Source organism: Branchiostoma floridae, chromosome 10 (genome assembly GCF_000003815.2).
Source record: "Branchiostoma floridae strain S238N-H82 chromosome 10, Bfl_VNyyK, whole genome shotgun sequence".
NCBI lineage: Eukaryota > Metazoa > Chordata > Leptocardii > Amphioxiformes > Branchiostomatidae > Branchiostoma > Branchiostoma floridae.
Window position 1 is genome coordinate 20,531,623 of NC_049988.1, and position 26,533 is coordinate 20,558,155.

Consider the following 26,533-nt stretch of genomic DNA (forward strand, 5'->3'; position numbering starts at 1 on the left):
CTACTTTGTATTTTACTTAATTTTCACAATAATTCTTGAGTTTGTTGCTAATGGAAGCAATCCTGGTGAAGTTTAGTCAACTCTCAATTCTATCCTTGGTATCTGAATTACTCATAACACAGGGACTACTGATGCTGTATGACTATTGATGGTCTCTTTCAGGTGTCCTGAAATTGACCGTTTTCAATACGTGGCAGTCTTGAGTGGCTTTCAGAATGATGAAAATTGATGTTACAGATGTCTCCTGTAACATCAGGTTTGCTGTCGGTCCCAACAATACTAGCCTGGATACCAGACGCCAGCCCCAATTGCAATAATCTGACTCAAACTTTCAAAGGGCCTACTTTAGAATTTGAGCGCTGAGGATTTGGGCTGTATAGGCCCTGGAAACCGTCTGCCGTCCAGGTAGCCTGGTTGATAGACCCCAGCCTGATCCTGAAAATACCTTTCACGTGGGGAAGGATATTTTTGAGATCGGGCTGGAGTCTGGTATCCAGGCTAGCATCCAGACTACCTCAATCCCTGATCCTCCCCTGGCCGTCCAGGTCCTGGTACCCTGGTATGTTTGTGGTCATCTCCAGATAGGATAATAAACATGACCAGTAGGAAACACAAACATGGTCCCCATTAGGTACAGCCCTTGGCAAACCATCAGTACTGAAACTCTACTGTTAAGTACTGATTGACTACTAACAGTAGAATTTTAGTAGATTTTCAGTAAATCGACTTCTACTGTCCTACTGAACCACTACTGACAAGTACTACGCCTATATCTACTGTTCTTTTACTGTCAGAACAGTACTAAAATTCTACTGTTCTACTACTTGCCATCTACTGAATAGTTTGACCAATCAGATCACTACTGACATCTACTGTTCAACTACTGGCCATCTACTGAGTTATCGACCAATCAGATCACTACTGGACATCTACTGATATCTTTTGACCAATCACAGTCTTTAAATTGTCAATCTGTGATTGGTCCATTTGTACTTCAAATGTCAGTTGCATTTTGGCTCCATTTTGGAGATGGAGCCAGCCAGGGTAAGATGTCTGCTTGTCTCTCTGTGTGTAAACTTTATCTATAAAAACTCCAAGACAGTTTTGAAGTTAATGGTAATGAAGATTATGGTAAAAATGAAAAGGAGATGCTGTGAAGATTATAGCAAAACATAAAGGTAGGAAAATTTAGCAAAAAAGTAAGTTACTTCAAAGTTTAATATCCCCCCCCCCCCTCCCCAGCCAGTGTCAATTGAAATCAGACATTAATTAATGATTGTTTGGACAAATTGATACATGACATGTAACATATACTGTAACAATGAGACTACTTCTGCCCACCCACCCCCCTCCCCTCAGAGTGACCTTGAAGTTCATACACAGTAACAATGAGTCCACTTCTGCCCCCCTCCCCCAGAATGACCTTGAAGTCCATATACTGTAACAATGAGTCCACTTCTGCAGGTTGTTGCAGAGAGTGTCTCCAGGTTGGTGAGAATTGTTGGATGTGACAGGCAGCTTCTTCACCTGGTTGGTACCCAGGTTCTGTTTCACCAGTTCAAAGTTTATACCCCCTCCCCAGCCAGTGTTAATTGAATCAGACATTGATTGTTTCAAAAAATTTATAATTACATGTATCATTGTCCAATTACTGGCTGCAACAATGTATGAGTCCACTTCTGCCCCCCTCCCCCCAGAATGACCTTCGTTGTTAATATACTGTAACTGCAGTTATTTAGACAAATTTATACATTGAACAAGGCACAGCAATACTGAGTGAAACGGTAAGTTAAATGTGAATAGTAAATGCAACAGCATGTATCAGAGAGAGTAAAATGATTGACTGAGTGTTTACCCCCCATTCTCTAAGCCAAAGTCAATTTGATATTGTATCAAGCATGGATTATTTGAACATTATACTTAGAATCTTATCAATGTGCATACATGTAACACTTGATAAGAAATTACTTCTTAAGTTAAATGATGTAATTACTGCTAATGTCCATTTTCTGCTTTTGTGCTGAGTACTTGCACATTTTCTGTGTTCTCCATGAATGCTTGAGGGTCATATTGTTTACAATTCTTGGATTTACTGTTTGTCAGTAGATATTTCGTAGTCAGTGTCAGTAGATATTTACTATGTGTCAGTGGATATTTAGTAGTCATCTACTGTGTGTCAGTAGATATTTAGTAGTCATCTACTATGTGTCAGTAGATATTTAGTAGTTATCTACTGTGTTTCAGTAGATATTTAGTAGTCATCTACTGTGTGTCAGTAGATATTTAGTAGTCATCTACTGTGTGTCAGTAGATGTTTAGTAGTCATCTACTGTTTTCCCAATAAGTATCTACTGATCATTTACTGATTTTCCACTGAGTATTTACTGTTTTTCTACTACGTCAGTACTGGAAATTTGCATAAAGTGTGAATAATTAGTAGATATTGACAGTACTAGATAGTTACTATTCAGTAGATAGACAGTAGATTTTTCAGTACTAAACAGTAGTCGGCCAGTACTTAACAGTAGATTTTCAGTACTGGTGGTTTCCCAAGGGAGTACTTGGTTCCAGTCCAGTTCAAAAAGGCTTTAAAGATTCCTGCTCTTAAAATCCCCAGGGCAAAATTTATGTCCAATCTGGTCTTCTGGATATAGCCTGGTGCCATTTTTAGTTGGTTTTCTGCAGCTCACTAAATTTTGCTTGGTAGAAGGAACAGGGCTCGAAATACTGGGTGTATGTGCACCCAGGTGCACCCAAAATTGGAACTGTGCACCCAATTTTTTTCAGTGGGTGCACAGGGTGCACCCAAATATTTTCTTAGGTTTATGTATGAAAAGATATCAAGTATGCTAGTATACATCAGATTCTTAACATCTAAGTGTTAGAAAGATAATAAAAATGTCTGTCATGTTACTTGTATAAGAATTTGATAGCTTGTAACTAAGTTTTGTTGTTAGGTTTTCTTGACATTCTACTTAAATTCAAGTGGTGCACCCAAAAGTTTTTTGATGCACCCAATTTGTTAAGCTGGGTGCACCAGTGCACCTCATCCCAAAAATGAATTTCGAGCCCTGAGGAAGTATGAGTGTATTCCAGGTATTCATTTTGTATGAGAAAAGAATACAAAAGAAAAAAACAACAACTTCAAAAGGCATACAAATTGTAATGAAACATTTCTTGGATGTAGAGTTAAAAGTCAAAGATTCTAGCAGACAATGAAAGTTATCAATTCGGCACAAAAAAGAGAGGAAAGTGAATCAGTGAAATACTTGATTGATTTCATAGTACCTGGTGATATTATAGGCCTTTCCTAAACCAGGTTTGTTATTCTTGTTTTCATAGACCTTTGCTTGTTTAGGGAAATGATATTGCAGGAATATAGCAAACAATCACTGAATACACATCAATTTGTACAATTTTGTAAGCAGCAAAACATTGTAGGATTTACTGTGATTGTGTATTACAACAGCTAGTTTAGAGAGTATTGTGTGTGCCAATAAACAAACTGCGTTTAGCACCCCCGCCCCCATCCTGAATTCATTACTGATAATTGTGATAATTGCTGGTCTGTATCCTGTTTATTTCAATACCCATTAGCCCCATGCTGAGTAACATATCCAAATGTAAACCATGTTAATTAAGAGCAAACACAGAAATCAACAGTTCCTATTGCAGCATGTCCTATACATTGGCAATTTTGTATCAGTGCTCTTAAGTCAAGAGTAAGCAAGGATGTCATTTCCTTGGATTAAGTATGATTAGTTTTCAGGTGTGTATTGTCCATGCATGAAAAAGAACTGAGTATAGTACCCAGTGCTTGAAATACTTTTTTTTTTCATCCATTTCGCACAGGTGGCAAGTTATAGCTTCCTTCAAATCGGCTACTTGTCCATTATTTTTTCTTCCAGTGATATGTAACTACTTATTCAGTTATTGACATGATTTAGCTTATCAAGAAATGAATACGAAAACTGAGGTTTGGCTCCGGCTGTTTTTTCTAAACGTTTTTAGGCGTTTTTATCTGGCTGTATGTTTTTTATGTAGTTTTCTTCACGTTTCGCCACAAGACAAAGAAAACGGTACAAAATTGCCCGATAAAAATCCAAACCTCTGCTTGGACAGTGTCCTACCCTTCCCCAGCCCAGGTCACGGCTTGATGAGTGCTAATTGGTGCGTCTGTGGGAGGACAATGGGGGATGGAGTGGATAATGGCCTGTAATGGCAGGGTCATTATTCCACCTCACTGATCATGGACAACAGGAAACAGTCCCTCGGGCAAACAAGTTATAACTCAGACAGGGCAACAGATGAACACCTGTTTCAATCACATTGCAACAAGTTTCATCAGAGTCCTGTGCCTGTACAGTATATAAAAACATTATTGTAAAAATTGACATAATAATTGTCTTGTTTTAAATCAAAATGATGCTTAAACTTTTAACAGTTGCAAATTGTTGTTGACTTGTTACAATGAGTTATATACATGATGATGTACAATGTAGCCAATTGGGAAAGACAAAATTAATGTCCTGCCTTCCTTCATTCCTTTATAGTTGGTTTCTTCATTCATTGATTTATTTCTGGCCTTTATCTTCTCAACTGGTGTACAGACAGGAAGTATTGCCTCAGGCACAAGAGGCGCTTCAGACAGGTGTGCTTCAGGCAGGTGTGTTTCAGACAGGTGTGTTGTATGGATGGCAATCCGCTGGCAGCCTGTCTCTATCCTATAACAATGGTGTAGATCTGTAGCTGTGTTCACAATCTTTATCATTGTTACAATCATACTATTGTCAGACTAGTATGCTGTGCATTTCTGAATTTTGGTGATCACGTAATGATGAATTTGGTGATGTATATTACATGTATATTAGTCCTTTTATTGCTAGTACACATCAGAAACTGCAGTTCACTTCACTCCTGCATGGGGCCGGCAGCTAAATACCACAGCATTATGCAGGGGTATCTCGATCTTCATTGTATGGGAGTCCATAATGTTATTAGTTAAGTCTGTCATTGTTATCTGCAAGTTCACGTCATGAAGTTATGATTTTTTTGGGAAGGCCGAGGTGAAATTTCCCCAAATCTATCAGATCCAGGATCATGATCAGTCTCTGTTTATTTAACCTAAATTTCTTGAAATATTAGGGTAACAAAATGATTAGGTTTTTGTGGATTTGTATTTAGTGTCCTAGAAACATGATTGTACAGCAACCCTGTGTAGTATCATAGTATGTTACCATGGCAACCTTCCCATGGCAACCTCCAGTCCTGCAGCAGATTGGTGTTCTCTGTCATCACCTGTACCAGAACCTGATTAGATATGCGCCCCCCTCCCACATGTTCAAGGTCACTGTAACCCATAACTTATACCAGGAATTTCCTCAGGAAGGTCGGGGAGTTTGCACGTCCATTGACCGACAAGGTGTTTGTTTTTGACTGCAAATTTGTGTGTTTTCAAATCTTTTCAACGAAAAAATGTCAATGTTAACGTTAGAAGGTTTGGCATAGATGGTTATTGTCAGAACGTGCTCTTCTTTTGTTGTACCAGTTATTTGTCCTTGATTGAACATGTCCCAAGGGCGACAGACATGGCCGCCTGCAGGTGAAAGGTTAAATAGACTGTGGTGTCACGGAATTACTGACATAACTGCTGACCAAGAGCTGTGTAGGCGGCCGCTTTGCTGTCAAAGATAACAAATGTTACAGTTAGCAAAAAAATGCAAGGAAAGGACGCTTTAAATCGCTCAGGAAGCTTTGTGGATGAAGGATAAATTATTCCAACTGGGAAATTAGTTGAAATATTAAAGACGGCTTTATTAAATCGAGTTTGACTTCTTGGAAATTGTGAATTTGAAGGCCTTGAGCCCCCAGCTCAGGTTTTAGGTCCAATCACCAGGCAAATGGTTTTTGAAAGGGGATATGGTTGTGTCAGTCTCTCATGTAGCCCGCACAGGCAGACAGCTTTCAGCATCATGCCCTGCATGGCTCCATGCACACATACATCACCCCATTTCCATGGCCAAACTACAGGAAACTTACTTTCAGCTTAAGAAAGACGGAGAGTGTCATTTCTTGACAAATTTTCAAACATTATCTTTGCTGCCTAACCCTGTATGTAGCGCACGGCTGTTTTTGGTATCTATTCCTTCGTCCCAGAAGTTTGTCCTAAAAATATGAACTTCATGGCACAAGAGTGATGAAACATATTTTCATAAGCTTGAAATGACTGATGCAAATTAACAACATGTACTCTCTAACATTGAGTGGGAGGGACGCAATGTGAAATCTATGCCTAAAGCCAACTCAGTTGGAAAGTGGTTGAACAAGATATCAGTGTAACTATTACGGTATGTTATGACAGTCAGTGAAACTGAAATAAAGACATTGTGGTATTTTTAGAACGTACTCATAGTAGGCAGGATTGCCTTTCTATGACATATACGCTACCGTACATCTAGTAAAAAGTTGTGTATGATTATGAATTCTAACATGCTACCATTAGAATGTGGAAAATGACTCGCCAGTTTTGTAGTGACCAAAGTGTTTAATTAAAACATCATGTCCTGAAGGAAAACTAGATGTGGATCGTGGCGGGAGCTCATAGTTTGGAGTCAGCTTGGAATCCCAGAAATCACAGGCATTTGGTTACTGTACAATCGTCTATTGATTTGTAATGCCATATGAGAAGTTTATTACTCGTTTGCTATATAGAGTATAGACCAGAATGTACTGTATAGGAATGTGATTGGGGATAAAATTTAAGTACAGTCTATTTGCTTTTGTCTGCAACCCTATGAAATAATCATACTAATAGATTTTATGATCTACGGTTGACATTTTTCAGTTTTCAGTTACTGAGTTAGGACTTTATCCTGCATAAAAGATCAGATTTAAAGCAGTTGTAATGATAATCATAGTCAATATACATGTACAGTTACCAGTTTTTCTTTGCAATGTAGTACTCTAACTGTCTAAGGATAGATTTCATAATACTGTATAACGTTATAGTACAAGTTTTGTCGTGGTCAGTTTGGAATTTATCTTGCATAGAATACAAGTGGACATGGACAACTGTAATTTTGGTACAGTATTTTGGTACAGTACTTTTTTTACAGTTTGATGCTGTACCTATAAATTTTATGTTCTACAGTAGAAATTTTGCAGTGGTCAGTTGGGCTGGTGACAGGTTCATCACCTGACCCCTGACCCCTAGAGGATGACCCATGACCCCCTGGGGACACTGACCTCCTCCCTGGGAAGCCTCCAATTTGTGGTCTGTTTCCCTGCCCTGGAGGGGAGGGGGTCGTTCAGCTCGCACTGGGGAGGGCTGTAAACATACAGTAAAGGCAGGGGTAAGTCACTGATGCTTGTGTGTGAGTCAGTAAAGCCTGGCCAACACTTGTGACTGACTGTCAGTAGTGTGACCAGAGAGGTTTGGAGCTGAGCAGGGGTAAGCCACAACACAAATGCTTGTGTGTGAGTACATGGGAAGCCTTGGAAATACTTGTGACTGTTAGTACTGTGACCAGGGAGGTTCAGAGCAGAGAAGGGAGGCCTGTAAAAAGGCAGGGGTAAGTCACTGATGCTCCTTGTGTGAGTCAGAAGCCTGGCCAACACTTGTGACTGACTGTCAGTAGTGTGACCAGGGAGGTTCAGAGCCAGCAGGGGAGGAGCTGCATGCCTGGCATTGGTGACTGCTCCAAGGTAAATCCCACGTGGGCCGGGAGAAACAGCAAAGGTGGAGATTAGCGGATGTCTGTGGGGATACCCTGGGTGATACCTGTGCATACCAGGTAAGGAGAAGGAGAGGTTTAGATAGAGAAATGTCTTAGGTAGGCTTGGAGACCCTGCAGTTTGTGGTACGAGGCCATAGCCTTTGTTTTGCATGCCCCAAATGTCTAGCTGCTCCTAGGTACAGTAACTCCACATGGACTTGAAGAAATACCATAACCAAAGGTCATGATTAGCAGATAGCTGTGGTGATACCTTTTGGGAAAGGTACATGTAAATTGTAATGTAGAGAAAGGGGGAATGAGCTAGATTATAGTAGATAGGCTTGGGGCCTGAATTTTGCTGCAGGGTGGACCATTAAATTAATTGTTTTTCAAGCTCTGAATAGCTAGCTGACTGCATCACATGGACTAGGAGAAACACCAAAGCTAAAGGCCACTTTTAGGAGATAGCTGAAGTGAGAGCAGTGATACCTGTGTAGACAAGGTAGGAGGGTGTGTGGATGAATGTGGTGGGTTTGGTGATACTTACATTGTATGTGTGTGTTTCAAGTGATATGGAGTGTGATAGGGTGGGATTTTGAGGTGCTGCATGCTCAGAATAGTTCACTGCTCCCAGGTAACCCCCATGGACGCTACCATACCGTACTAGGCATAACACCAAAGGTCAAGATTGGAGATGGTGATACCTGTACAGAACAGGTGTGTAGAGGAATGTCATATTAGGTTTGGTATTGCTTGTGTGTGTATGTGTGTGTGTGTGTGGTGGTGGTGGTGGTGGAGGGGGGGGGGGGGGTGTGCATGCTCTTAATTAGTAAGTGCTTTTAATTAGTAAGTTCACTGCTCCAAGATAGTACCAGGCACAATACCATAGGTCAAGAAGCTGTATTTTGGTGTAGGCAAAATATAAGGGGAAGTCTTAATAAAATACAATCACGATAAGCAGTACTGCAGTACTCTGAAATAATGTTAAGACACAGGATGACTAGTTAGCTGGTTACTTGAATGTCTTCTTGGATACCTAATTTCTCAGGCAAATTGTTCTCATATTTTCTAACTCTTGACATTTTTTCTCTCTCCCATATTTCTAATTCTACCAATTTATTCTCCCATATATTCTCTAATTCTGCAGATTTTTTTCTATTCATCAATGGTGTAGACCAGGCTAGGGGAGCTCTACAGGAATCTAGCCCAGGCTTGGGACACTTGTGTTGAGTGTTCTGTGTTGATAGCTCTCCATCTCCCCTGGGATCACTGTAGTTAATCCTATTTGGTCATGCCACAGTACCCAACCCACTAGGCAGGAGATAGTGTAGCATCTCTGTGGACATTGTGTGTCTTGTACCCTTAGCAAATATGGGTGTTTAGCAAGACTGCTGGTTTAAATCTTGTTGCAGGAGCAGTTCTAAAGAGACACTGTGGTTTGCCAGGTATGTGGTGTTTGTTGTTGTTTGGCGAGAGCAGCCAAATGTGTGTACATCACCCTGTTGGTAAGTGATAGCTGGCAAACAGATGGAGGCTAAATAGGGAAGGGGGCAGAGTCTGTCTGCCAACAGTTAGAGCAGGCTGTAACATCAACAGTTACATGCTAGAGCTGGGTTTGGTTTATCCCAAGTTTACGTCTGTGTGTCGGATTGTGTAGGATACAAGGTCTTTGTTTGGATGTAAATCGGAGGCAGGGGTTCTGTAGCTGTTTGTTTTTTCTGATGCCTTTCAACGGAGCAGTTTGATTTGGTGAGGGAGAATGGCTGATGAGGTTTCTTGTTTGTTTTTTCGCTGGCTGTTTTCTTTGTTTCCAATCTTATGACAACAGCGAGCCCCTTGAACCCTTACAGTCGAGCATGCCGGTGTTTGCTTTTAGTAGTAGGCTTATGCAGAATTAAAGTTCGTCTAAAAACTTGATGAGAGATGCCTCAAGGTCTAGTGTGTAATCCCTTGTTTTCTTATATAAAATTGAATTTTGAAAACAGTTCATAGCTTGATCAACGTTACTTAGTTACTAAGCTGCTTTTTTTACTACCTGATGGGACAGTAACTGAGTAAGTATAAATTACAATAGGCAAATCCTTTTTTTGTAGATGGAATCACCTTAGTTTCTTCTGTTACATGTATTATCACAATGATGAACTAAAAAGGAGATGGGAAAGGGTGAAAGTGATGAGAAAAACATTAACCAGAGGATGGCTAAATCTGTGACAAGAAGTGGAGAAAAAAATAGCATTAAAGTTCTAAAAACCTCTGTCTTGCAGAAAAAAAGCACACTAGCATTTTCATACAACCCTACGATTCTTGCTCCGTCCTGTATGTGGCTAAATTAGGTTGTTTGCGCCAGAAAAAGTAACGATGTGTTATTAACAAGTACTTGTTTCCTCACACCTGCCTGTGACAGCAGTGACCATTACATTAACACCTGTGTGTCTGCCACGCCCACTAATAGCCTTGCAAGAGGTTACATCAAAATACTGTAATTCTTGTTTTAATTCTAGCTACTTTAACTTTAACGATTAAAATGCTAGAATTTCTTGATGACAGTTTATCACTAAGAGATTATTTGATCACTAAGAGGCAAGGTAGAAAATAAGGTTCTAAACGCTAAAGTTAGATGTAGTGATCTACTCCCTTTTCTCCTAACTGAGTTAAAATTACTAACTGCAATATTGAATGATTTAACAGTAGTTTTCTGGGTATTCTGATATTTCTTGGGAAAAGTGCAGCAAGTAGACAAGATGGGAAAAAAGAGGGCAGGGAAGAAAACTTGATTCAGACTATATTCACTGCCTGAAACTTTGTATACAGACTAAATCCATCACTTCTTGCGAATTCTTTCCTTCAGCATTATGTTTTGTTACTCAGATAACCAGCAACTCAAAATTAGAGTGGCCTAAGATCTGAAGAAAGGGTTGCAGAGCTGAGGAAAAATGTGGCTGGTATGGAGAAAATTTTCTGTCCAATGGGCTGTGTTCTCCAGGGAGCCAGTTATCATAAATTAGATTTGTCCTTGGGATAAGTGGCAGTGTTTGCTTTGGAACCAATTAAGGATTGATGTGACACACTTTTATCTGTCAATTTCGTAGCCAGGTATTTTTCTAGTAGGTTTTTCTTGGCGTTAGTTAGGAAAATATGAAACTTTGAGTTTGAGCAGATGATAAACATTGCACATCTCTAAACATATTCATGAAGAAAGGGCTTCATTTTTGCTATGTATGATAATGAATAGTGGAGGTCTATTTTTTCCCAAATGCGTAACATATGTAGTTATTATTAACTGATGGATAGTTATAGTTTCTTAACACCAAAAATGATATGGCAAAAAAAAAAAAGGAATCCAAAAGTGGATTTTACGATGTATTCCCATTCAAGAGCAGCATTATAAAAACCCAAAAGCGGGAATTCCCAGTTCCCTCCTTGGCCATGCTATGCAGTAAAAGTTTCCCCTGCAGTTTTCCTGCCCTATTTTAGCCACAAGAAATCTGCAGCAGAGATAAATGGAATTCTGTATGGGAATAATGTGGCTACACAGAATTCCACATGGTCACAATTTGTAGACCTGACTAATATGGTACTTTAGCTGGTGTGGTGGAGGACCCACCCAGGGGGTTTGGCTATACAACAACAACTCCCTTCCTCCCACACATGGGTTTGATGTATGTTTCTCACTCAGGTCACAGCATTTCATTTCCAAAAGGAGGTGAAGATAAAAACAGAGAAGTGTGAGGAAACCTTGAACATGGCTCTACTTGCTTCCTGAAGCTGTGTGTACTATGGTACAGACTTCCTCTCTGACTCTGTATTGTCATGCTGATCTGGCAGTTCAGTGTTATTCTTTTAAATCCTAAAAACAGCAAATTAAATGTTGTGGCCCCAAATTACATCTCTTTTCCAGTTACATCTGGGATTGATGTGTTTTCGACATTTGGTACCTTTTTGAATGCCAGGAAGTTGGGGGTATGATCGTGTCTGAAAACAAAAGTAACATATTTAGTTCTAGTTCTAGTGTAGCGTGCTGTACTAAAGCATAAGCAATTTGCATCAGAGAAGGCAGCAAATCATTTTAGCGGCTGCACACCCTACTCCTGTTAATAACTGTTCTGTAACTAAGTTCCGACCTTGAAAATACCTGAAGCTCCCCTAAAAAAAACTAAAATGAGCCCTCATCAAAAATCACTTTGCTGGACATTCATCCATATAGCCTGGGTACCATCTGATTTCTACTGGGCTCCTTGCAAGGAGAAATCGGATGGTACCCAGGCTAATTCATCTATAATATCCATCAATGTAATTTCTGAGTTCCATCTCTGACAAGTTTGACACTTTTAAGTTTTATTTACGTTGAACCAATTTGTTATCAGACAGCTAAAGAGCCTGCTGAGGTGGCCTGTTGGCACCAGGGTTTTATTGGTTACAGGTTAAAGCAGCAGGGGAATTGTGTACTGGCCTCATACAGTCAAATTAGTACAAGTGACCACCTCTATATCAGGACCACCTGGCCAATTGGACCACTTTTTGGTGGCCGCACTGAGGCTGAGCCCTTCCCACAAGAGTAAAAAAAACTCTAAAGAAATAGTAAAGAGCTTCTGGAAGCTTGCAGGATGCAAATCACAGACTCTGAGGAAAAAGATGAAGAAAGACTGAATGCAACTATTCCAAGGACTTTCCAAAGACTATAGATGCAGAATTCAGTGACTGAAGATGGTAGAAAATTGCCCATTCCCATTGGCATTAGAATCCTGTCTATAATGACCACCTGTCTGCATACTAGTAGTCTAGATGTTATCAGCTCTTTGTGTGGTCTTTTTAGGCAGGTTAATGTGTATGATATTGACATTAGAACTTGCAAACTCTACAGAAATCTATCTTAAAGTAATTGACAGATGTCTTTCTCAGGGTTGGGAAATCATATAATTGATCTGTAGGTATTTTTCCGGGCTCTACTCTGGGCTTTTTGAAATATTACACGACAAAAATCAATGTGAATTACAGAGAAAGTCAATTCCCCTGCCTGTTGTGTCTCTATAAACTGGTTACTGGATATCGATTGTACACTGGGCTGTCTGAGTAGGAATATGACATAGGGAATAATCCTTACCTGCATTTTCATGTCATACATACATTGTTTGTATTCATTTATTTTGGATAGGGCTGTTTTCTAAGGCATATCATTAACAAGTTAACAGAATGCAAACACTGTCTCAGTACAAATATGACATAGGAAATAACCCTTGGGTGGATTAACCCTTACCTGCATTTTTATTTTACATAACATATATACATTGTTTTTATTTATTTACCCGACAAGTTACAGTTTACATGTAGGTTTAGTTTTTAGACTAGAGTAGAGATATTTCATACTGTTCTATATTATTTGGTTGTTTGTCCTCTTTCATGTTACCTGCAATTAGCCCTTGGGCATAATGTTGCAATAAAATAATTATATGATGATTTTGTTATATAAACAGATTGATTTAGCAAAATCTAACGTATTAGTCAATTAATGTTGAAATGATTTCAAAGTCACCCCTTGCAACTCTTGTTTCCTATTTTACCATCCCTATGATATTCTTGAAATATCTTATTATGTTAATGTAAAGGATTTTAGAGGCATAACAGTTGTATGAAATGCAATTCATGTGTGGGTTTATTGTTAAACTGTCATTTTGCCCTCCTAATGCATTTTTCTGCTTCTTAGTATGCCCTCAAATGTGATTATTTCTTCCCTTATTAAATCATGTTTCAAAATCACGTTAGGTGGCGGTTTGCACATGTGATAAAGACCTGGTATATCGATGTAGACTGTAGAGTAATTTATCTGCACCTCCAATATCAAATGACTTTTCTGCATAAACAAATAACCCAGGTGTTTAGGAAGCCAGGTTCTCGCCACACATATCACCTGTACCTGGGTCCCCGTGTCGGCTTGTTTACCAACAGTAAACATTCGGTGAGACTCAGGTCGGCGGGGATCTGGGGGTCAGAGTTCAGGCTTATGAGCAGAGTCTAGTCGGCCATGTTGGAAGTCGGGCCATGAACACAGGTGTGCACAGGTAGGAGTAGAGGAGGTGCCAGGAGTCTTCTCACCAGGTAAATGTCTTAAGTCTCAGCCTTCCAACGTCTCGGGCGCGGCGGGAACCCGAGGGTGTGTTGTTTGCGTGCTGTTTGCGTACCGATGTTGTGTGGATGGGAACAGGGTGGGGTTGTTGGGGACACTCCACCGTGCGATCGGATCTCCCGTGTGTCCGGTGGACAATAGACGGCTGAGAACTAAATTGGCCAGACAGTATTTATCTCACCCTGGGAGAATACCGATCCAGGCAGCAGGTTGTATCATGGGCAGGAGAGCCCCATTCAGCGGGTATAAATTATTCAGACTTGTGGGTTTTCCCTGTGAGAGCTGGGGGTACCTATCATAGGGTAGTGTTGTAGAGCTGTTTTGCTGCAGTAGTGTTACAGGGATAACCCAACCCTCGACGTGAGTGCCTCTCTCGTTTGTTTAGCTGTTAATCCTCTCTTGTTTGGGTACTTGGAGGGAAACTGGATTTTTGTTTGTTTCCTTTTGTTTATTAGATTTTGTTTTGTTTTGATTGCATGATTTTCCACTCGCCAAGAGCTTGTAAATTGATTTTTATTTATCAATTAGAAAATGTCAAGCCATCCTGCAGTGTTGTGATTATCCAAGGTTCTATATACCCTTTTTCTATGCACGATTTTCAGGTGGTTTTTAGCCTGTTTGGATTGCATGATATTGTAGGAGGTTAATTCTGATCAATTGTACCAACCAGTCACACAATGTTCAGCTATCCTGTGGTATCATGGTTATTTTGAGTGTGTAGATTTTGTTTTATAGATGACTGTCAAGAGCCAACTGTTTTGTTTGAGGCTAGGTTTGAGTGAGTGTAGTGATAACCTCCTTATTAGCAGATAAAGGTTGGGGGGGGGGCTTAAAATTTGGTGTTTTCCATATCATATGTCAGTTTTACTGCACTCAGTTTCTTTTTTTTTTTTTAGCTATATCTTTTTTGTTCATAACGGTAAAGAGAAAACTGTTGTAGCAGGTGAGAGTAGGTTCATGTGTGTGCGAAGATGGCCTTCTTAGCATGCTCTACAATTCAGGCTTTTGGGGGCTTATAATGTGTTGCTTTCCTTATGAGCATATCACTCTATTATTAGTTTTACTGCTCTCAGATTCATGTTTTTTGAGCTTATGTTTTCTACATAATGGTGAAGCGAACACTGTTGTACGTGATGCTGGGTTTGGTGCGTGTGCAGAAATAGCAGCTATACAATTTAGTTTTTTCTTAGCTTATAAATGTGTTGTTTTGCTTGGTGTCAAAGCTATATCCTCTATTTACCTTTGCCAGAATGGCGCAAGGTTATGTTTTAGGCGTGTATGTCTGTTTTGTGCATAACGGTGAAGCGAAGACTGTTATACTGGGGTCTGGTTTGGTGCGAGTGCAGCGCTGCTTACCCAGGGCAGAGTAAACACTGTGAGATGGGCACAATAGCCCGGCCAATGGGCTGGAAAATGGCCGCATTGTCTGGGGAGGGATACGCTCTGCCGCCCGATTCGCTCCAGTGAGCGCGGGCGAATCCCCCCTTCTTTTGCACAAATTTCCAGACAGGAATTGAAATCGTGAAATTCTGTACATGCTTCCTTTGGTTGGTTATCTGTGGCGATTTTATGAATCCTTGATAATGAAAAAGAAATTGTCATACAATTTAATATTCATTGTCATGGTTAATAATGCATATATATAAATCTATGTCATATAGATACTCAGATTTATACGTCAATAATGACTTGAACTATATAGTATCCAAGTAATGTTTGTCAATTGTCATACGGGTATTCCAGCTAGCGTGTTTACCAACAGCAGAGCGACTAACCTAAATTCAAACAGACAGCCATGACCTTTCAATGCCTCCATTCTTTGTTTGGGAAAACATAAAAATCACAGCGACAATATCGTGACATTTTCCTGGGTTTCAGTGTGCCAGACAAAGCTGTGTATCATACTTTAAACTATTATAGTGTCTTTAATTTGAGTAGAGTGAAGTGTGGTGATTTGTTAATGATTCTACGACTCCACTTGAAGTAGAAAGACTCGTACATGTGTCGGTATGTGAGATGTGGGTCAGGGTGTGGTGCCTTGACTCCATTTGCATCGGGCGGTTTATCCAGTGCCGCTTGCTTTTCATGGCTTTTTGGCTTTCTTACTTCTCGCCCTGTCGGAAAAACAATCTCAGGTTTTTATTAGTGCAGGTCAGGTTGATGTCATTGTCCAAATTTCTAGAGCAACAATTTACAATACAACTTACAAGCCATTTAATGAACCACTACACATCTATTATTAGTATGTAAGAGCATGATTAATTCTGCATAATGATGTTTTTATTACTTCTGTAATGATATTCATATTCATAGAGGTAGTGAGCCTTGAAAATTGCAGAGAGTCCAAATTTCTAGTTCAGCATCTCAAATGCAGGTCAAGTTCAGGCATTAGTTCTTTATTTGCTCCTTCAGAGCCATATCTACCATTCTCATCTGTGATTTTCTTGCCTTTATGTCTGTTGTTTGCCCTGTTTGGAATTGTGTTTGCTGCTATGTTGAAGCTGGACGATGTTAGCCGGGATATTAGAATATTAATGGGGTGAGATAAATGGTCCACTTCTGGTAATGTGACAGGTTGATGGCGGCGGGTCTCTGAGCACAGATAACCGGACCCTGTATTATGGCTGTAAGTAACCAGGGCCATATCTGTTTCTGTATTATCATATATAGCCGGTATAACACGGGGTGAAGCAGCTGAATATATGATATAATATAATACATTATATTGACTAACTTGTCATACCTAATCTAATTACAAATGTTGTCTGAAGAAGAATTACACTATATTGTATTGGGACGTATACAGTAATAAGAGAGAAAATATGAAATATATTTATTTACCTCTTTGACTGAATCGTACACTTTGGAAAACAACATAGGAATTGCTATATCATACATGTATGATGTAGTATAGAGTTGGTCTTCTTTGTGTTTGAAGTTGGCATTTACATAATCAAGCTTTGTAAGTGTAATTTGAGCCTACTGTATGGCACTACCTGAGACTCTCAGGTTTCGATAAAGACCACCTTTCTCATTATCATGCAGGACCAGAGTGCTAGAGATCACATTACTATTGTATGAAATGGTGTTTATGTACTATCAGGAGGATTCTGTATGTGATAATTATAGGGGCAGGTTTTCTGTGGTGTGGCCCTCCCCCTGTGCTGTGCATGTATTATATGCTGCTGTCAGATAGAGAGATAATGCTAATGGGGTGTGGAGCTGTGCACTGGGGCTGGTGTATTGCAGTTTGATGTGTTACAGACATTTCCTTTATGCGGTATTTGATTTGCACGGTGATTGTACAATGTATGTATGACATCAGCTCCGTCTAGCTGAACTTTAAAACACTAAATAGACTTGGACTGGTCTAAATGATTATGTGTCTGAACAGAGAAATTCAAGTTCAAATCAGAAGAGGTTGTATTGGGTTTCTAACCTGTTTCTAGGTCTGAGCCTTTTCACAGAGGAGTGGAAATTTGCTTGTTGCTGTTAGGACGGACAAAAATGTCACTCCTTCTGTCCCAAAAATCTGAACTTTGACACATGCCTACCTGCCTGAAATGACACATGAAATTGATGAAAATGTGTCTTGATAAAAAGACAGATTTTACAAGGAAAATAAACAACATTGGCTCCTAAACAATAAATGGGACAGAAGAACAGCACTGATAGGAACCCCAGTAAGCTAACTAGTATGACACCCAGGGTACTAAACCATAGCTTCTGAACTCTAACCGCACCACCAATGCTGAGCCCAGGTCCTGAGAGCTGGGATCAAAGGCTCAAACACAAAGCTGCGGAGAGACACAGGTGACCACGTCAGAGTAAAGGCATCTAAACAGGCCTGATCTCAGGATGTTTACATCTTTGTTGCCATGGTAACAGATGTGATTTCCATCCTGATTCGATTGTTCATTTTATGCAACTCATCCGGTTTGGGCTGATGTTGTTGAAAAAGGAGTAAAGTCATGTTTTGTTTTGTTTGAAGTTAAACTTTCTGATTTTGGATGTAAAAAATACATGCAGTGAGTTTTTACTTAAGATTTTCATATTGCTAATCTTCATCAATTTTTCCTATTGATGATGTAATTTGATACCTTAAGAGAAAACTATTAACTCTTTCAAGATTGAGTCATCAATTTCTATTTGTTTCATTGCCATTTACTTATGTAGAACCTTTTTTAAAGTCAATTGCAAAGCAGGAGGTACACGAATGAGCTAGTGAGCATGTACAGTACATGTACCCAATTTGTTTTCACATCAAAGACTTTACTAAAATTGCCTGGGGCATAACAGCATAGGTGGCCTTATATTCTGTTTTATACGTCTGGGTAACAAATTTTGTATTTAAAAATTTTTAAATTCTTATTCTCGTTAGAATTGTTATTATTTTTTTTAATGTATTTACTTCCATTTCAAACTAACAATAGACAACAAAACGAGCAGGGAGGTACCGAAGTGAGTTGACCTGTGCTGTTATTACACAACAGCAGGTTACAAAGTAGGTGAAATGCCGCCGGCCTACCTGCCTCCTACATAGTTGGCTCTTGTTCAACACTGACAGGAGCACGATGATTTATATTCGGCCCTGCCAGCGGCCATGTTTGCGCTTTTCAGGGCCATGTTTGTGTCTGTTTGGAAGGGAAAACCTTGGGAGTGGCTTAGGACCATATTTTATGTCGTAGATACAGTAGGGTGCGTGAGTGTGTTAGACAGGGATGTGTTCGTAACAATGGTGGCAGGGGAGGGCTGGTGAACACTTGACGTTGACTTATGTGTTTTTGGCACGTTTCTTGGAGATACGTCAAATGTAGATGGAGGTATCGTGACATGTCAATGCCTGGAGGGTGCTTATCATGTCATTGAAAAGATGTGATCTAGGAAAGGAAGGAGATTTCTTACCTTGAGGGAATTCTGCTTTGAAAGCCTTGCCAGTAGAATGATAATAAAAGTACTGGCACTGTGCAATTCGTTTGGAAACTGGTAGGGGGCCAAATTGTAGTCACATCTCCGTTGAACTAAGACTATATAACAAATTTTGATAAGTGTTGTACTTGAAAATGAATCCTTTTTCTCCATTTTCCAAGATTTTATGTTCAATCGTTTTGCCTTGTTTGCTTGCTTGCATGAAGACACGTTTCTGTAGCAAAATGCCAAGCAAAAGATGTTGCAAAGAGGATGGCAACACAAAGAAGGACACTCCATCCCTTTGCCCCAGATTTCCATGATTCCTCCACATTTCCCCTGATGACTGTGTGTCTGCCAGATCCCATCCCAGCTCAGAGATGGCCTGGAACAGTAGAGATGGAATCCCTAGGTCACATTTCTGTGCCATATTTCTTATTTCTGATAATCCCCGATAAAATATAGCATGACACACAAAAAGGACACTTCCCGCTCCGACCTCTAAAGTACTGAGGAGATTATTGCTTGCATCAAGACATGTATCTGTAGCAATATTCATACTGATATCGCAAAGAAGATGGCAACGCAAAGAAGGACACATTTTACTCCAAGACCACTCATTTTGTCCCAGATCTGTGTGCAAGATTCTAGCATATTTGCCATTGATGAATACAAAAGGACACATTTTGCTCCGAGACCACCCCATCCCTTTGCCCCAGATTCCTATTTCCCCTGATGACTGTGTGTCTGCCAGATCCCATGAAAACCCAGAGATAGCCAGATCTGTGACTAAGATGTGCCTCAGTATTGATCTTCAAAGCCTGCAGTGGGTAACTGTGACTCCATGGCCCCTTTTATCACTGGGCTGGTTTCTGGGTCAGTTTACCTACATGTATGCTTCTCGGACTATGCCAGTTGGATTTGTTGGTCCTTAGATTTGAAAACCTAAAATGAAAGATTAAACTGAAAGGTCAAATAAGGATCTGCACTCTAAGAACTATTAGGTAAATAGTTTTTTTAGAGTAAATATAGATTCAGATTGAAGTTGCAGACTAAAAAATTATTAAAATAAAAAAATTCAGCCTTAGCCTTCTTCAAGAGTGCGATTTGTGGTAAGAGTAATACCTTGAATATGATACTAGTAGTTCAATCATCTAAAATACAAATAGAATTGCTTGCAATCTTGCAGCAGACCCCACAAAAAATCATTTTGAGCCCTGACTCTAAACTGGTCTAAGATTAGAAACAAGGAAAATATAACCTTCAAGGTAAGGTAATAAACTTGATACCTTGATATTACACTAAGGCTAGTTTATACCCTGTGCTAGAGGCAACCATGGTCTTGGTGAGGATGGGACTACATGTAGGTGAGGTGAGGTGAGTTTATACCTTGATACACAAATTTCTAGGACATGGCTATAACTTAGTATATGCTAAGCTAGTAGCTAGATAGCTAGTAAGATCCCAGCCCTCGTCTTATTCATCCCAGGTGGTCTTCGCACCTATCTTTAAGTTGACCAAGAAACAACGACATGACTTGGAATGGCCTCTCCCAGAGTACCTGTGTATCCAGGGTAAAAGGATAGCAGGTCAGCACCAGGCTGCGGCCCAGAGATGCTCTGACATTCCCGCCACATCGGCAGGTAACCCGAGCGCCATGTGTTCCGGGAGATAAGGGTGGAAAATGTGGTAATGGCTGGGGCTGCGTGCGGCACGGAATTCCCCGCACTTGTGTCTGTACAATGGCAGGCCTTGGTAATGGCTACGTCGGTTTATAAAGACAGTTTTTAGTGTGATTTCCAGTCTGCGTTTGGGATGATAAATCATGGCAAATTCGTCATAGCTTGTTTTTTATAGGGAAACTTGATTGATGTGATGAGTTTTCATGTTTAGGTTCACCCAGAGGTTGGACTATATAATGTTTTATGTAGTGCATTTTTCTAGTTCACATTCATTACATGACAGTACCAGCATTGGTTAGGGCTATGTCGGTTTTTAAAGACAGTGTGATTTTCAGTCTGCATTTGAAATCGATAAATCAAGTTGGATTCATCATTGCTTGGTTTCATAGAGAGAAACTTGACTATAATTGTGATCATTTTTCATGTTTAGTTTCACCCAGAGGTTAGAATTTGTGCTGCTTTGTGAAACTGTATTTTTCTATTTCATATTCATTACATTACAGTACCAGCATTAGTAATGACTACATCGGTTTTTAAGGACAGATTTTAGTGCGATTTTCAGTCTGCATTTGATAAAAAATAAATCAAGTTAGATTCATCATTGCTTGTTTAATAGAGAAACTTGTCTATAATTGTGATCAGTTTTCATGTTTAGGTTCACCAAGAGGTTGGAATTTGTAGTGTTTTGTGTAGTTTATTTTTCTAGTTCACATTCATATATTACATTACCAGCTGTGCAAACAAACATAATGTATATATAAGTAATAAACGTTCGAATGGAGCAAATGTATGAAGCATGGCTGTAAACATCAAAGGTTAATGCATGATTGTATACTAATGACAATAAATCAGAGACTTTACTACATGGACCTTCCTGCTCCATTACACCATTTACAGTCATTCAAAGAGGGAAACTAAGATGTCAGGTCAGATTGCATAGTTAGGACAGGTGCCCTTAGACCGTTACATGTTATGAAATTAAAATCTGTGGTGTTATAGGGGCCTTCTCAAGCCAGAATGTCTTGAGTATTTGAGAATAAATCGATGAAGATTAGAGCTTAATGCAGGCAACAAAATAGTATTTTCCTCAATATTGTAACAAACAACAAAAAACCTCAATAGTGATAGAAAATTTTTGATGATATCGAAAATTTGATATATCAGAATTGTGGTGATCATTACAGAAAAATATATCACTATTACAATTATATGATACTGGCTACTCCTGAATACTGGCTGAGCCTGGTATGGGCAGGGTCTTTGATATTGGATCTGTTAGTGTTACTGTGGTTCACCCATAGTAGAGGCACCACTAGTTATGTGATCCAAGTTGTGGTTCCCCTATACATGTAGTAAAGGCACTACCACTAGTTATGTGATCCTAGCTGTGGTTGCCACCAGCCACCATTCTATCCCAGTCCCACCACCAGACACCTCCACACCCTGACAGGAGACCCAAGGGAGGCGCTAACATGTTGTGAGAGAAAACTGTTGACTCTAGCAGGCAGATACCAGCCAATTTACAGCATGTTCCTGACCAGGGAACTGGAAAGGGCCTGTGAAAAGGCCAGTGAAGGGTTGGGTCTGGATAGCAGCCCTGCGTTACATTCTCAACCACATAGACTGGAAAATTTCTGAATGAAAAAATACTGTCATACAATGTATCTTTTAGTTTTTCCTGGATTCTTGACTAAAATTTCAACATTTTTTTTAAAGCTACACCTTTCTAAAGAAATCTATGTAGACTATAAATCTGTAAATCTATGTAAATTTATATGTAAATCTATGTGGACTTAATTGATATTTCAATATCAGCTTTAACTCGCATGATTAATATATTAAAAAAGGATTAGAATTCCTATGATTATGATACTTGATATTGAATGCATAGCAGATATAATAAAACATTACAGCTTACAGATTATTATGATAAAATATTAAAGACAGACCCACAAATGCTCTGCATGCAATAAAGTACTTTATCTTCCCCCATGGGTTCACAGTGACAGGTGCAGGGCACACACACAGATTTAGTGGCACTGTTTGCTCAGAATATCGTAAATCAGGCTGTACCACTTCTGCTATTTGTAGGGGTGGATAACAAGGTTGCTCATAAAAATAACCCACCCTTATCAATACTGCCCATCTCTGTAAATGAATTAAGTCTCCCTCTTTTTACATCTAAGCGACTCCACCTCCTTAAGAGACTCAGGATGAGTTTGAGTTTTGAGATAATGATTTTCCAAGCCGCCTGTAACCTAACCCATCTCTGCGCAGATGCCAGGCTGCTGTGGTATCGGGTTGTTTCTGGAGCAGTGCAGATATATTTAGACTCCATCAATTGGTCCTAACATCTATATCTCAAGAACCCATGCAACTGTCGTCAAGTCAGAAGCAGTTACTTGAGACATTTTTATTGGCCTTTCTTTGGGAAATAGAAGAGTATAAGGACCTTGGCTAAGGAGGTATAAGCATAAGGTAAGATTAGAAAGATCACTAATGTTGATATTAAGTTACTGTATTTGTGATTGATCAAAGATTGGGTTGAGGGGAGGGGGGTGTTTTGAAATGATGAAGTTTTATATACATGTATTTATCTGTGTTATCAAAGAATTGTAAAGAAACATGATTTATTCTAACTTCTTTAACCCATTTTTGCAGGTACTATGTGTACACTGTATCTGTGTGTATTCATAAACAATCATTCTCTTCAGATTATGTACCGTACAAGTCCTCTTCTTTGAGGGTCTGCATGGGGGCCCCAAGAATGCTAAATTGAGAAGAGTCCCTTACGTATTAATTATGCTAAAATCAAGGCACTCAACTGCCCCAAACTTGGTCGCCTTGCTACGAATCATGTGGATAAGACAGCTTTCACTACAAATTTTGGTAAATCAAAATAGGCTGAATACTCCTTACAGAAAATGGGCATGCAGACCCACTTCTTAATGTTAGCTTGATTACTGCAGTCACATCTACTCTGATATGGTTTGTACACTTCTGGTTGTTATGCTTCCATGACTAGGCAGGATATGTGTTGGGGAAGATCGTAAATCACTGGAAATGATTTACTGCTGCTAATGAATAGGTAATAGACATTGACCCTGGACGCCGGAAATTCATTATTAAAGCCTGCATTGTTCAGCATGACTTGGCTAGATTTGGGGACTGTTGTTTGGATAAAATTTATAGTCTCTATTGTCAAATAATTATTGCCGTATGAAACAATTGTTGTTACCTTTTCAATAGAACAATATAGTAGCATTAATGCATACAAATGTATAGCACAAAGTAATGTGGTCTATTCAGAAGGGATCTTAAATTTGTCATTAAAAAATTGTGCACCAACAAGGATTTACAAGACAGCTTTTTGACACCTTCAGTGTAAAATCTTCTCTACATGCAAATTAAGGTCAAAGCCATGAATACAAGTGTCAGACTGTTACTAGTACTTTATATATATATATATATATAGAAAGTAACATAGATGTAAACATGGCAAATAAGCATATCTATTAAGGTCTGTTTAGACAATGTTTACAGTGCCTTTTATACATGTACATACTTGATAAATGATAGTGCGTGCACTTTAATCTGCTTGATGGTAATATTTGCTACATAATGCAGTATGATGTTGGCATATTGGTATATTCTAATAAGTTATAGTGCATATAGAGCATATCTTATTATGCCTCATCTGTATGTAATGTATATGTTATCTTTTATAAGTTAGGAGTCTTGATTGATGTATTTGAAATTTTGACATGTCTGACTGTACTTGAATATGCCTGATACTAGTGATAGCAATATACTTACAGTATAATGATGACATCTAAATGGTAGTATATCTTACAATGCTTACACTATCTTGTAACAGCTTGCTACTAGAATATCTTTTAATGCTCTCCATAAGTATTGTGTTTATTATTATCTTTGATATCATACATTTGAGTACCCCTTTTTCTGTACTAGATCTGTTCAATCTATTAAAATCTAGAGTACTTACTAGCATATCTTTTAACAGCATGCTACTAGAATATCTTTTAATGCTCTTAATAAGTATTTTGTTTCTAGTATCTTTGATATCATACATTTGAGTGCTCCTATTGCTGTACTAGAGCTGTTCAATCTATCAAAATCTATAGTACTTAGTAGCCTATCCTTTAATGGTTTGTTTAAACCCGAATGTTGATGATATTTTTGCTAAGTCTCTGATGAATGGTGTTCCGTACCCTTGAACCTGGCTGCTACGGATCGGCCATGAATATTTGATGACCTTCAGGCAGGGATTACGGTTCTTTTGTTGGAGTCCTTTCTGCAAGGTCATCGCCTGTAGCAGGGCTCGAAATATTACCTGCATATGCAGGTTAGTCCAGGTAAAAATGGAAGCTGTGCAGGTATTTCTTATGTCTACCTGCACCTAACCTGCACTGGTCCATATACTGGGTATATACACTGTATAATATGTAGGTCAGTGCAGGTAATATTGGCGCTGTGCAGGTATTTCTGATGTCTACCTGCACCTAACCTGCACTGGTCCATATACTGGGTATATACACTGTATAATATGTAGGTCAGTGCAGGTAATATTGGAGCTGTGCAGGTATTTCTGGTGTCTACCTGCACCTAGCCTGCACTGGTTTATGTATACATGTACATAAATGTCCTATGATGCAGGTGTATGTGGATTGTTATTAGCTGTACTGACCACCAATAAAATGTAAAAGAAAAAAAACAGTGATTGTTCCTGAACAATTTTAGTATGGTCCATACTCCCTAAATTCAGAGTGGTGCAGGTAAAATTTGTCAGGTGCTGGTAATTTTCAAAGGTATTTCGAGCCCTGCTGTAAATGTAGGTACGGATGTCAGTTAAACTGATCCCGGCCAATCAAATAGAGTACTTCTCAGCAACCGTGCTGTACGTTAATGGGAGGGGATGTTACACTGCGGTCTGCTGTTCATTGTGCCTGTCGGAAAGAGTAGGTAGACTTCCTCACTGCACCAAACCTGTACATGTAGGTGCTCTAATTAACGTCTTATTGTTACATCTTGCTGGTTCAAGGGTAAGGATTTCAGGAAAGAGCAGGCAGACCTCCTTACAGCACCAAACCTGTATGTGCTCTACTTAACATCTTTCATCATATCTTCTCTGGTTCAAGTAGGGGAGGGTAAAGATCGGAAGGTAAGGGTTTCAGGAAAGAGCAGAACGAACCTGTATGTGCTCGACTTAACGTCTTATTCTTACAAATGTATCAAGTTCAAGTATGTGAAAGAGCAGGTAGATTTCCTAGCTACAACAAACCTGTAGTATGTGCTCTTTACTTAACGTCTTATTATTAGATCTTCTCTGGTTCGAGTAGGGGGGTGGGGGTGGGGTATGCATTGCAGGAAAGAGCAGGTAGATTTCCTTGCTATGTACCAAACCTGTATGTGCTCTTTACTTAACGTCTTATTAGCACATCTTGTCCGGTTCAATTGGGGGAGGGTAAGGAGTTGAGGAAAGATCAGGTAGATTTTCTTTCTACACTGAACCTGTATGTGCTCTATACAACATCTGGCATTCTTGTTAGATTTGGAGAGAGGAGGGTTTTCTTTAAATTAGGACATACATGTAGATACACTGCCTGCTTTGTAGAATGCTGGTACCATTCATAATTTATCATAAAGTTATATTATCATTTTAAATGAATGTATACAAATAACATGACCAGTAATAGATTGGCTTTCAGTAAGCTGAAGTGGATGAAGATGATTTTTCATTTTCTTTAAGTATAGGACTGACAGCACATCGTTTATTACAGGACATTGCTGGTAGGATTAGCATTTGAGTTCCTGAGTAGGCTAAAAGTCAGTTGAAGTTGACTAATGCTACTTATGTCAGTAAGTTACCATTCTCTTTATTGTCATGGCCAGTTGAATGATACATACAGAACATGTATGTGGCAAAGAGGTCACTGTGAATGTGGGAGCATTAAACCACTGCAAACATTTCAATATTTACAGTACCCCATATCCTCCAATGATTGTTACACTGTACTCACTCACTCACTCTCACTCTGGCGAGCTCGCTCGGAATTTCCACATAACTAGTTTCCTGCACCCCTCTT

At 39.3% G+C, this 26,533-nt stretch overlaps 1 protein-coding gene across 11 annotated transcripts in view; it reads left to right on the forward strand.

The window, feature by feature from the left end:
• LOC118423832 (sickle tail protein homolog) overlaps window positions 1-26,533 on the forward strand; it is a 68,321-nt gene that overhangs the window by 15,709 nt on the left and 26,079 nt on the right. The window contains exon 1 of one of the 11 annotated variants that reach the window (XM_035832111.1): window positions 7,234-7,352. The exons of 3 other annotated variants lie outside the window; for them this stretch is intronic. The gene's annotated coding sequence lies outside the window, so the exon portion shown is untranslated. Of the gene's footprint in view, window positions 1-7,233; window positions 7,353-7,623; window positions 7,705-7,730; window positions 7,794-9,032; window positions 9,161-9,441; window positions 9,465-13,699; window positions 13,809-14,173; window positions 14,197-22,756; window positions 22,905-26,533 lie in introns of those variants that run through there. 7 more of the 11 variants (XM_035832110.1, XM_035832107.1, XM_035832108.1 and 4 more) reach the window with 7 other exon arrangements.